General features: G+C 31.5%; 1 long non-coding RNA gene across 1 annotated transcript; it reads left to right on the top strand.

Annotated features, from left to right (window-relative positions):
- The first annotated feature begins 1,488 nt into the window (after positions 1-1,488).
- Positions 1,489-9,163, top strand: LOC116667122. The gene is made up of 3 exons (XR_004323882.1): positions 1,489-1,500; positions 4,049-4,052; positions 9,088-9,163. It is a non-coding gene; the product is annotated as an uncharacterized LOC116667122 (long non-coding RNA).
- Positions 9,164-12,786: the final 3,623 nt, after the last annotated feature.

Consider the following 12,786-nt stretch of genomic DNA (forward strand, 5'->3'; position numbering starts at 1 on the left):
GATTTATAGAGAAACTGACTACCTTGTACACTGTAACAAAAGCATAAGCAGACTCGTTTAGAGAATGAATCTCAGAATTAGAAACCCTCAGAATCTTATGAAACCATTGTATTTCTCCCCTCATGATTGCTGATTGCTTTAATATTATACCTTTTTAAAAAACATTTTTCTCTGATGATAGAGGAAAGTAAATAAACCGCCTTGCTCTGACTAACTCAGCTCCATGGATATCTGTACCAGGTATTAGATAGTAAGGGTCAATTATAGTTTTGCTGATGAGGATAAACTTCAATCTTCATACTTAAAATCTCAATGAGTTACTTACCATTGAGCAGAAGAGGAACCTGTTCTCTATATACAAATTTACCCTCAAACAGTTACATTATGTACAGTATAGTGGTCCTGGGGTGGGCAGAGGTTTTTCATGAATATTTCATTAAAATTTATAGTCTCAAAAATGTGAATAATTTGGCAAGATCATTTTAAGAATTGAAGTACAATGCCTCAAAAAACATACAATTTAGACATGAAAAAGTATATATAGAGAAATAGATTAATGCTGTTCTTTTGGCATACTATTTTTTCTATGCAGCCTCACCACAAAGGACCTGGAATCTAATTTGACCTGTTGAAGTTATTGTTTTTTAAAAAGAAACATGATTGTGAGACCATGTTTTTCACTTGGTTGAGTGGACTAAATCATTGCATAAACCATGCTTGGGTTGAATTTCCTTCTGTGGTGCCACCTCTTCATCTGGCACAGCATCATTTAACCTTCTTTATCACCAGACACTGTGCATCAGTCTCAAAGTTTCTATGCCCTGCTAGGCTGTTAATCCCTTAAGATCAGCGAAAATACCTATTTATTTCTATGTTTTTAATATGTAGGGCTTTAATACCATGTATAGTGAGTACACATTAAATACATGTTTTATCTATTTGAATTATTTGAATACCATTTGGAGTCAAAATGTTCTAATGAGAAAATATTTTTAAAAGTTTATACATATTCTTTACTAGAACAATATCCATCAATTATTTATTCATTCATTTGACATATATTTATTAAGAACTTTCTATTTGTGAGATCTGCCCTTGACTTTAGAGATACATTGCTTGAAAAAAAATCCACAGTTGGTAGCTTCAAGTAGCTTATTGTTTGTTAGAAAAAGCATACATTGTGTACATACATATAAAAGAGTAATTGTCATACAAATGACATAGAACAAAGTATGATGTTTGTGGTGATAGGAAAAAAATACATGTTATATTAGAGGGAAGAACGTTAAACACCCACGGTTTTGGGTGTTATGACATCTGCCCAAGGTTGCCCTCACCTGCTCATCTTTTCACACATCAATTTTTGGAGAACTGCGTCAGAAAGAGTTGTTTTCATACAATATAACCCAGTTTTGTAGCCACAGTAGATACCATCAGAGGTAGAAACTTGATCCAACCTGAGACAATCAAAATTTTTCCTTAAGGATTAGAATGGGAAAAGTAATGATTACACAAATATTTCCAAAATGAAGTTGGCAATACTGGATACCCAATACACAATGATAAAAAAAAAAATAAATTTATTGTCAGGCAAGTAACTTAAATTCAAGACAAAAAAGAGGTTTTAAAAAAATTAGAGTCATGTGATTGCTTGGCTAGAGATTTTGACATATAATTTATCAGCAGGAAATTGAAATTGTAAATGACTTAGAACTTGGTTGACACCATCTTAAAAATATCTATCTTAAGAAAGTTTACTTGAAAATTTTGAGTTGAAATTTTTTCATACAATAATCTAATCTAATGCTGGCTAACTCAGTGCTTTAGAGATGACCAAACACATAGTACTTAACATATAGGTGTTGGATTGAATTGAATCCAATTCACAACATCCCTGACAAATATTTGACAAGTTTACTTAAATTTCAAAATATATATAAGATGCGAAGTTAAAACATTTTTGCACATGGAAAAAATTAAGTGTCCAATTTCTTATATAATTAACACCATTGAAGTTAAGAATTTTTAAAAGTGACTTAAAATAGTGAAAAAATTGCTTATAATGTTAGTGGTGGTGTTAATTTGTACATTTGTGGCAAGTAATTTAGTATAAGCCTTAGCATTTTCTAACCTTTAAGTCAGAAATTTTAGTTCTAAGAATGTATTTTATAGAAGTAATTGTGGATATACGATATAGCTATAACTTTGCTCATTCCAATATAGTTTGCAATGGAAAATTTTTCTAAACAACCTAATTGTCAAAGAATAGGAAATTGATTGAATAAATTTTCATAGACCATTGCCATATAATACTATGCAGTCATTAAACATTATGCTGTGGAATTATATTTAATGGCTTGGAAAATGGTCATGAGTCAATGTTAATCAAAAAGCAGATTACAAAATAGCACATCAAGAAAAATGCCATTTAATTTATACATATCACATACCTGGGCTGATTTTTTTTTCTTTATTCTGTTTCACTGCTTCAATTTTTTTTTCTTCCGTGTCTACACTTGACTAGTTATGATGGGCTAGGCTATACTGTGGTAGCAGGCAGGCCCTTAATCACAATGACTAAATATAATAAAGATTTAGTTCTCACTTGTGTAAATCACACTGCTTGTCCAAAGGAATCTCCGGGGAAATGTTCCTCCAGCAATCCAGAATGCTTTAGTTTTGTAGCTCCATAATTTCAGCCTAAGTTCCTCTCTGCAGCCACAGTGGCAAAGAAAGAGAATCTAGAACATTACATAGAAGCTTTTCACTGTCTCACTAGAAACGTATCATTTCTTTACATGGTCCAAGGGCTAAAATTTGTCATGTGGCCCCACCAACTGTAAGGGGTTTGAGAAGGACTTTCATTCATCTGTTGATCCAGAAGTGAGGGGTAGACATTGGTGAACTTTAGTAATGGAGAAAAAATGGTTATTAAATACAAATTAAAAAGAAAAAATTTTCAGAAGCTATATTTAAATCAAAAAAGAAAGGGAAGCATGAACTCACAACTTGGAGACATAGTGAAAACATCAACAGTTCTTAAGGGGTAAGACATAATTTTAACTTATGTATTACAAGTGTTTTCAGTCTCAAGAGGCATATTCCAATATGAAAGTTCTATTTAGCGTCTTAAAGATGGGGAAATACCTAAAAATGACAAATGATTAAATAATTTAAATCAATTGTCTTAATTGTCTTAAATTAATTTTAACTTCAAGATGTAAATTACATCCCAGGATAAAGAAAGAATGTTGACCTTGGAGTCAGTAACAATCATTAAAATTAGGTGTCAAAAAGAGAAATTTAAAAATACTTGAATTTGAAGTATATGATAAAGGGATTCAGGATTACCTTGAAGAATATGATAAATATGCTGGATGATAATTCTGACCACAATTTTAAAACAATAGTTTTTGAGCATCTACAAAATAGCATGATAATGATTAGTAGTAATATTGTTTTAAATAAAATTTTAAAATTAAAAGGGATCTTTAAATTTTTGTAATAATTTCTGCTCAACCTTACCTAGTTTATAACCATGTCTGTCTAAAAATAACAACAATTATATATAAACACTTAGGACATTAAAGATAACTAATAAATTAATATGGATTTTGCATATGTTATGTAAACTGAGCATGAGCGGTTATTTTGATAATATTAAATCTTTCCTTCTTAATAATTTTTAGAAGTCTATTTGGCTTAGTTTTGTTCAAGATATCATGTATATGATTACTGCAAATTGGTTTAACATAACTATTAATTCAATTAATTTATTTTCCAGCTTGTTTTTTGTGTCTCTCCTTTCATTTTGACAGTTAGGCACCAAAATATAGGAAATATTTTGGTGGCTAATGCATGATGTTGTTGAAAAATATTGAGAAAAATTCTTGATTAAAATTCCAAAATAAAAAAATACTAAATTAATTTTATTTTTAAGATGTTTTACTGAGGTCAAATGAACATATAAAATGTTTGATCTCTTTCAAATTGTATCAAAACTGTTACAAAGACAAATATCTATTCTATGATCAGAATTCTAGTCAAGAATAGTGACTGGCTATTTCTTAATGCTGTGGGGGTAGGATCAGCCAAACTACACCTGTGGGTTAAATCCAGTCTGCCATCTGTTTTTAAAAACAATTTTAATTAAAAACAGCCATATAATTCATTTAGATATATTTTATGCTGTTTTGTGCTATAAAAGCAGAATTGAGTAATTGAGACAGGCAACTTATGACTGATCCTGTGCAGAAAATATTTGCTGAGACTTGCTTTATGGGAACTTTATAGTTTTTATTTACTTGGTAAGTAGTCTACTTGTTCAATAGTGTATGACTACATGAATCAGTGTATTTAAAAGTAAATCCAAATAAGGAATTTTAAATTCAATCTCTGAAATTTAAAAATAACAACAAATGGCTACTATTCTTTGAAACATAATTCATATTTTTGATTTTTTTCACTTTTTTATAATTATATTGCCAACTTTATTAGTCTTTGCTAAAATTTCTTAAATTTACTATCAGTTATAAAACACCGATACAATCTTTAGTAGAACTGTATCTCATCCTCATTGTGTGATTAAAGAATAAATGTCTTCAAATGCAAAACTTTTAAAAGCCAAATATAGTTGACTATACATTTTCTACTTTCTTTCAACTTACATAATATACGTGAACATCTTACCAGTATACAACTATTTCTATATGGCAATGTGACTATGGGAATAGAGTTAGACAACATTTATGACAGATATTGTATTATTGTCTTTGCTTTAATTAATTTAGCCATCTTTAACAGACGACTTTAAGAATCTCAGTTAAGCAGCATAATGAAAAACGATCTGAAAATAGATCAGTGTGCATAGAACTATTTGAAATTTTACATATTATACAAATTTACATGTCAATTTACCAGTTGTAACTATTAAATAATGTGTTTTGTGTGTTTGTATGGATGTGTGTGAAGATATGGGTGTGTTCTAAGTAACAATCTACAATTTATAGATATCAATTCTAAATTGTGAAAGATACATCTAACTTTTAATTCCAATAATAAAGGGAAAACTCTGTCAAATATGAGACAGATTTTTAAATTCCTTTAATCAAAACTCTCTTCCAGTTCCCATATAATTGAGGTAAACATCAAGGTGACAAAATGACTCCTTTAACCTCATCTTTTATTAATCTCCCAATTTTTTTATTCTGTTTCAATCACACTCTTTCATAAATTCATTTTAAATCTTTTGTACTGACTAACCTTCTATGCCTTGAGTACTCTTCCTAAGATATCTACATGGCTCACTTCCTCATTTGTTCACATGTTTGATTAAAAAAAAAATCAATATTTCTCTTGGTGAAGCTTTGCTGGTAAGTGATTCCCTAAGTCTGTGTTTATCTAAATGCACTCCTATTTTGACTTCACTTTTCAATACTATTTTCTGTGGATGTAAAATTGTAGTTTGACAGATATTTTCTTTCCATTGTTAAACCATTTTACTCTATTGTTTTCTGACTTTCATCATTTCCATTGATAAACCAGGTATTAATTTTTGATTCTCCTTGGTAATAACGTGCCTTTTAAGATTTTTCCCTCTGTTCTTGTTTTTAAGCATAATGATGTGCCTAAGTGAGGTTGCCCTACTTGGCATTCACAGTACTTCTTAAATATAAAGATTCAGTGTTTGAACCTGTTTCAACAATTGTGAGCCATAGTCCAGGCAAGGGTGAAGCTGTGACCAGTTAAGAACTAGGAGAAGAGTGCAATGGCTGGTGAAGGAAATCTAGATGGGGTACCAATTGTGTTTATTCCAAGCTTGCTACCATGTTGTTTGATGTAAGAGTCAGAAGCTATGCCACATGGGTCAAATAGAGCTTACAACCTGTTTTGTAAGTAATATTTTATTGGATCGCAGTCACACCCATTTGTTTAGATATTATCTAGGGCTATTTTAACACTAAAATAAGAAAGTTGAGGAGTTAATACAAAGACCATATGATTTACAAAATCTACATATATATTGTCTAGCCCTCTATGGAAAAAGTTTGCAAAGCTCTAGTGTAGAGAAAGAATATGGTCTTTGGAGTCAGGCTAACTTGTAAAAAAAAAAATCTAGTTCTAACATATACTAAAACCTTTCACATTTCATTTACCTTTTCTGAACCTTGCTTGATCTTCATATACAGTGGTAATAGTATTTACCTAATAGAATTATTATGAAAAATAAAGAAGAGATTGCATGTGAAAAGCCAGACATGACAGTGTGGTGCATAATGTGCACTCAGACAATGTAATTCAATCAATTTAATGTTCATTTGTATTTGTTCACGATAGACAAGTTCAAGGCACAGATATCTCAAGTCTGGAATATTGTAATAACTAACTGGATATCTGTCTACCTTTTCCATTTTCTTTTCTCTTCAATCTAATCTTTATATGACTGTATTTAATAGCGATATGCTTTTTCATGTTACGGCATAATATGAACAGACATTCTCTCCTGATACAAGATTTTTTTCTTTTCCTTTGCTTCATTCAGCACAGTGACTTTGCCCATTTTAGAATGAAAGGGACTTTCTCTAGTGCAGAATGAGTCCATGCTGAATAGCCAAATGTGTTATATGAAGACTTACTACTGGTAATTCAAGAAGGGGAAATTGAGTTTTTGTTGTTGTTGTTAATGACTCAGGGCACTAAAATGTCCTGTTTGCGATGGATCATTAAAGAGGTTTTTGACTGAGCATAAAGGGCTTTTGTGATAAATGTATATAATGACAAAATAGATATTTAGGGGACAATTTAAGAAGAAATGAACCGCCCAAATATTAGGAGATCTCAGCCTGGGATATCATCCAGTAAAGCTGGCAAGAGAGGTAACCACTGCTTGAACCTTGCTGGCTCAAGGTCCAATCTACCTGATCTCCTTGTCCTCAGCTGCATAGAAAATTAAACTTGCCTGGATTCTAACAGAGTGGCACTAAATGCCTATTCTTCTCATGAGTGGAAAATTAATTTTTTTTTCTGTTAAAGTGCTCTTCCCAGCCACCTACACAATGGAAGTGATGCCCAACCTACATCATATTTTTCACAGTGTTACCTTTGGGGTACTTCATAAAGATTCCTCCCAACAACAATTTCCTGCAGGAAAACTTGAGGACCCTTGGTTACTGTGAAAGAGAATCTTGATTTAAATATAGTGAAAGCCATGAGCTAGGGCGTTATGGAGGGGCACTGCTATTCATGTTGTTTTGCAGGCTACTTTATGTGAAGTTTCATGTTTTGCATTAAGCTTCTTTATCAATTTTTTTTGGGGGGTGGGGATTAGTATACCCCAACGCATCGTGTAAGACATTGGTTCTCAACTGTGGTATGTATCAAAAATCGTCTGAAGAGTTTGTAGAAACCCTGAACAATGGACCCTGACCACAGAGTTTCTGGTTTAGTAGAACTAGGGTGGATTCTGATATTTTTATGTCTAAAAATTCCCCAGGTGAAGCTGGTGCTGGTGATGACACAATTGGGGAGGTATTGATATAACAGAGAAAACACAGAAAGGATGGTTTTATTATGCAATATCCTGTGGGATAATACTTGAATTTTCCATTCTGGTGCACAGTCTTTGCTGCAATAGCCTCAGCTATTGTACGTAGTTCAAATATCCATTTAGTATCTTTTGCAGACATTATTAAAATTTAAAATGGATTCATCACATTTTAACAAATCCTCATAATCAAGTTAAAATATACAATTTACCTGTTTAACTTAAAAATTTAGATATATGTACATGTGTATGTATATATGTGTGTGTATGTGTTTATGTGTATATATATCATATATATAATATTGTATGTACATATATGTTTATCAAAAGATATCAAATCTAAACTTAGTGCCATTTATTCCATTGTAACTCACTCAGATATGATTTAAGCTGTGTCTCTAAGCTGGTCTGTCTTCATTTTCTCACCTGGCTCTGGATAATTCATTGACTCCACGCATTTTTGTTTGCCACATAATTAAATTTGGAATAGCTACTTCAAAAACGATGGTCTGTTAATCCTTCTTCCTGCCTCATTCCCTTCATATTTTTATAAAACATTTTTATTAGATTGAAGAAAAATTCCCTCTCTTTACAATCATTGCTTTTTCATCTTTCAACCATGAGTTTTGTTTTCATAGTGCTAATTATTCTTCATTTTCATTAACACAGTCATTAACTATCTTGACATTTTCAATTTGTACTCTTCAAAATGACAGCCGCAGAGTGTTGTTGCATCTATTTTTTTTTTAATATTTTTTTCTGGTCTGAATTAAGGTATGAGGTATTGATCTTTTAGTGCTGGACCAGTGGAAGGGGTTTACAGCTCCTGGATTTTTGGTGGAAAGAGAACTCTTTCAGGTTTTATGCAAATTGAAAAAAAATCTTTACTCCTAGTTACAAATAATTGACTGATATTTTTTGTTTTAAGATGAGCAACCATCCCACACACTGTAGTCTCCTGTGATTAATTATGTTAATATCACAATGCAGGGCACAAATTAGACACTGTTATTTGTTGACTAATTCTTCAAGTCATAATCAACTTGAATTATGTTACTAGTTTTATCAAATGACTGTTATAAAGTTAAAGAAAAAGGCCTAAACAGAGAAGAACATGCTGAAGAATTCACTGTGACATATGGCTTATATAAAAGAAATGAAAAGACATCAGTGCATGGATAATAAGTTCTTTGGAAAGAATTTTGTTTTCTCAAGCTTTTTTGAATTTTTAAAGTTCAGTAAATAGATTAGCTTTTTAATAGCTCCATTCAAAATAATTTATTTGCTGATGAATATCATACATGAAAAAAATTCCATTTTTCCTTAATCTTTTCTTTGTTATATTAAACAACTAAAACAAATTTTTGTTAGTTTGTAGACAATCAAGCCTTATATTTTCCTTTTAGGGAAAATTTATTCTTTCAGAAGAAAATGCTCATTTGGTTATATATGAAGTTAGTAATAGATCTTCAACTTCTGTTGATTTGGATTAGTTATTTGTTAGGAATGGAAAATTTTTAAAAATTGTTTTCAATAAAGTACAGTATGTAAAAGATGAGACTGCAAGGGCTTGATTTCGAGAATATATAAACAGATCATTAAGACTTAATAAGAAAAAAACAAGCAACCCAATCCAAAAATGGGCAGAAGACCTAAACAAGCAATTCTCCAATGAAGACATATGAATGGCCAATAGGCACATGAAAAAATACTAAATACCACTAATTATCAGAGAAATGCAAATCAAAACTGCAATGAGTTATCACCTCACGTCAGTCAGTATGGCCATTATTCAAAAGTACACAAATGATAAATGCTGAAGAGGGTGTGGAGAAAGAGGAACCCTCTTATATTGTTGGTGGGAATGCAGCCATTGTGGAAAAGAGTATGGAGATTCCACAAAAGACTAAATATAGACTTACCATATGACCCAGCAATCCCACTCCTGGGCATATATCAAGGGGAATCTTAATTCAAAAAGACACCTGCACCCCAATGTTCATAGCAGCATTATTTACAATAGCAAAGACATGGAAACAACCTAAATGTCCATCAACAGATGACTGGATAAAGAAATGTAGTATATTTATACAATGAAATACTACTCAGCCATAAAAAATGATAAAATATTGCCATTTACTGCAACATGGATGTCCCTGGAGAATGTCTTCTAAGTGAAGTAAGCCAGAAAGAGAAAGAAAAATACCATTTGATATCATTCATATGTAGAATCTAAAAAGAAAAAGACAAATGAACTTATATATAAAACAGAAACAGATTCATAGACATAGAACACAAACTTATGGTTACCAGGGAGAAAAGGGGTGAGAAGGGGTAAATTGGGAGTTTGAGATTTGCAGACACTGACTGGTATATATAAAATAGATAAAGAAACTTATACTGTATAGCACAGGGAAATATATTCAGTAACTTGTAGTAGCTTATGGTGAAAAAGAATATAAAAATGAATATATGTATATTCATTTATGACTGAAGCATTGTGCTATATACCAGAAATTGACACAAAATTATAAACTGCCCATATCTCAGTTAAAAAAAAATGCACAGCATCTTCTTCATCATGTGTTCTCAGAATTGGACTTCTCTAGGAACAAAAAAGGCAAAACAAATGATGAGCTTAAGATTAATAGCAAGCCAAGCTGTCCATAGACTTGAGATTTCTGGACACACAATTTAATGATTAAAATTTCTAACATCCAGAGTTGTAATTACAAACAAGCTCTACTTCACGGTTCTCATGTCATTGGAATAATTATTGTTTAACCACTACCCTCTTTATAAAATAGAAAATAAATGGTTACAAACAAAACTCATCATTCAATTTGTGATTAATTGATATAATTAGAGAAGATTTTGTCATTTTATCTTTCTAAACTGATAATAATGTGAAAAATGTGTAGCTACTTTGCATTCTCTTTCTTGAAATATTTGCCAAGCTGGTTTATAGACTGGAGAAAGCATGTTCTCTGGTTTTCAGATTATTTTCAGAAGTTGTTCAGTTTTTCATATATGCTAGGGAGATTTCCATATAAATTTTGATGTTTTTATTGTGGTATTTTTCAGAGATTTATGGTAGATTTAGATCTGTATATGATTTGTCTCAATAAATAATGATTGCTGAAGATACACACATTCTACTTGTCTTCTACAATTCCTAACACAGTAATTTCACAATATTATGATTACTTGAGATAAGTTTTAGGAATTAATCTAAAGCACTGATTCTAAAATGGATTAATTTTGCTCCTTAGACTAAGTTTAGCAATGTCTACAGGAATTTTTGGTTGTTACAAATGGTGTGGCAGGAGAGGGTGTCGGGGGGTTGCTATTGCCACCTAATGAGTAGAGAAGCCAGGGATGCTGGTAAACATCCTATAATGTACAGGACATTTCCCTATAATAAACAATGATCTATTTAGAAATGCCAATAATGCTGATGTTGTTAAGATCGATCAAAGGTGTCTCACTGAATGCAGTCTATAAACACAATAAAGTTTGAAATACTATTTGAAACTATTCTTTCTGTATGTTCTTGCATTCCCATCAACTTATGAAGAACTAGTCAGTCATTCTGTTTACTTTATCCTCTTCTAGTTTCCCTGACAGTTTCAATACATGTAACCACCCTGCAACTTTGCTGTGAAGGCAAGTTGAAGAATGGTAATACGATCCTATTTTTTGGAATGGGTATTTACTTTCTGTGGATAGGTATTACATAATTGTGCTGTCCACTACTGCTGTTTCAACTTTTTATTTATGTTCCTTTCTGTGTGATTACATGGTGTGTGAGATTTTTTAATTTCCTAGGATAGATAGTTTAATAAAACTAGATGAAATGTCAAGTTGCTGCTCATCTCTTTTCCTATAACCCAATTTATAAATGAGGATGTAATTCTTGGCAAAATCAAGGTTAGTCATAAATCAGATGCAAAAATTTGAGTTGCTTCTCTTCTAGCTTTTCTTTGTGTGAACTGAAAAAAAGACAGCAAAAATTAGCTGAAAATTCAAAATTACACAAGTATAGAATTAACAGGAAAATACGCCCCGTTTTCACGAAGAGAGAGAAAGAGCAACCAGTCATTCTGGTCCTTTATGTGTGTCTGCGTGTCTCATCTGTTTAAATGACTCCCCAAAAGAAACCAAACAGGAGATCTCAATAGCAATCAGCCAAGGAAGAGTTTCTAATTTGAGAGTTTGTAATTGGGACACAGAATGACCAAGTAATATTAACTTAATATTACTGAATGAGGTCTATAGTTTGCCATGTGTATGGGAACTGAGAAAGTGGCCAAAGAGAAAAGACTGAAGAAGGCAAAAAAGACAAATAGAAATAAGAAGTAGTGGAAGAGCCCATGGCACCTTCCAGGGCTCCTGTGGTTCTCTGAAGCCAGGCAAGCATACTTGCTTTGCTTTCAATGAAACCCTTTAAATTTTTATGAAAGTGTCACTTTCCACATTTAAGCTAGACCATGCTATTTTGTGTTACTTTCTAACAAAATAATTCTAATAAAATCTATAGCAATAATGTTAATGATAATGTTTAATGAATACTAACTCTGTCAAGCGACATTTTAATATTTTTTCAAGATTTTTCTCATTTATTGCTCTTCAAACTTATGTGATAAAAAAGTCTTTTCAATTTTATCAGTGAGTTAAATACTTGTATTTAACCTATCATTAAGAAAGGAAATGAAATATACCTCTAAAGCTTGATACTTTATACTGACTTAAATTTTTGCATAGACCAGAGATAGAGAAACGTCAGTGCTCAAAGTTGGAATATTCAAAAGCTGTTCAAGAGGTTTGCATGAAATGCAAAACTCATGAGAACTTTATCAGCAGGTTTTTAATTTGCTTTAAAAAGTTACTTTATAGTATTATGTATTTACATTTGTCAGAGTTTAATTCATGTGATTTCTTACACAAGCATTTCCTTAGCTCCTCCTCTGTGCTCACACATCCATCCCCCAAAACTAAAAACATATATTATGTATCATGTAATATATAATATAAATATTATATTTGTAATAAATATTCATTATAATATTATAATGAATAAATATAATATCAGAATTGTATAATGTATATTACATATGCAATATGTGTACATATATATGATAAAAATTGGGGCTTAGAAGATATTTCAAAATTAAAACAAAGGGAATTGCTGTCAGCAAAGCACAACATTTTTTCTCTCCTGACTTTTTTTTAGTGAACATTTT

Source organism: Camelus ferus, chromosome 2 (genome assembly GCF_009834535.1).
Source record: "Camelus ferus isolate YT-003-E chromosome 2, BCGSAC_Cfer_1.0, whole genome shotgun sequence".
Lineage (NCBI taxonomy): Eukaryota > Metazoa > Chordata > Mammalia > Artiodactyla > Camelidae > Camelus > Camelus ferus.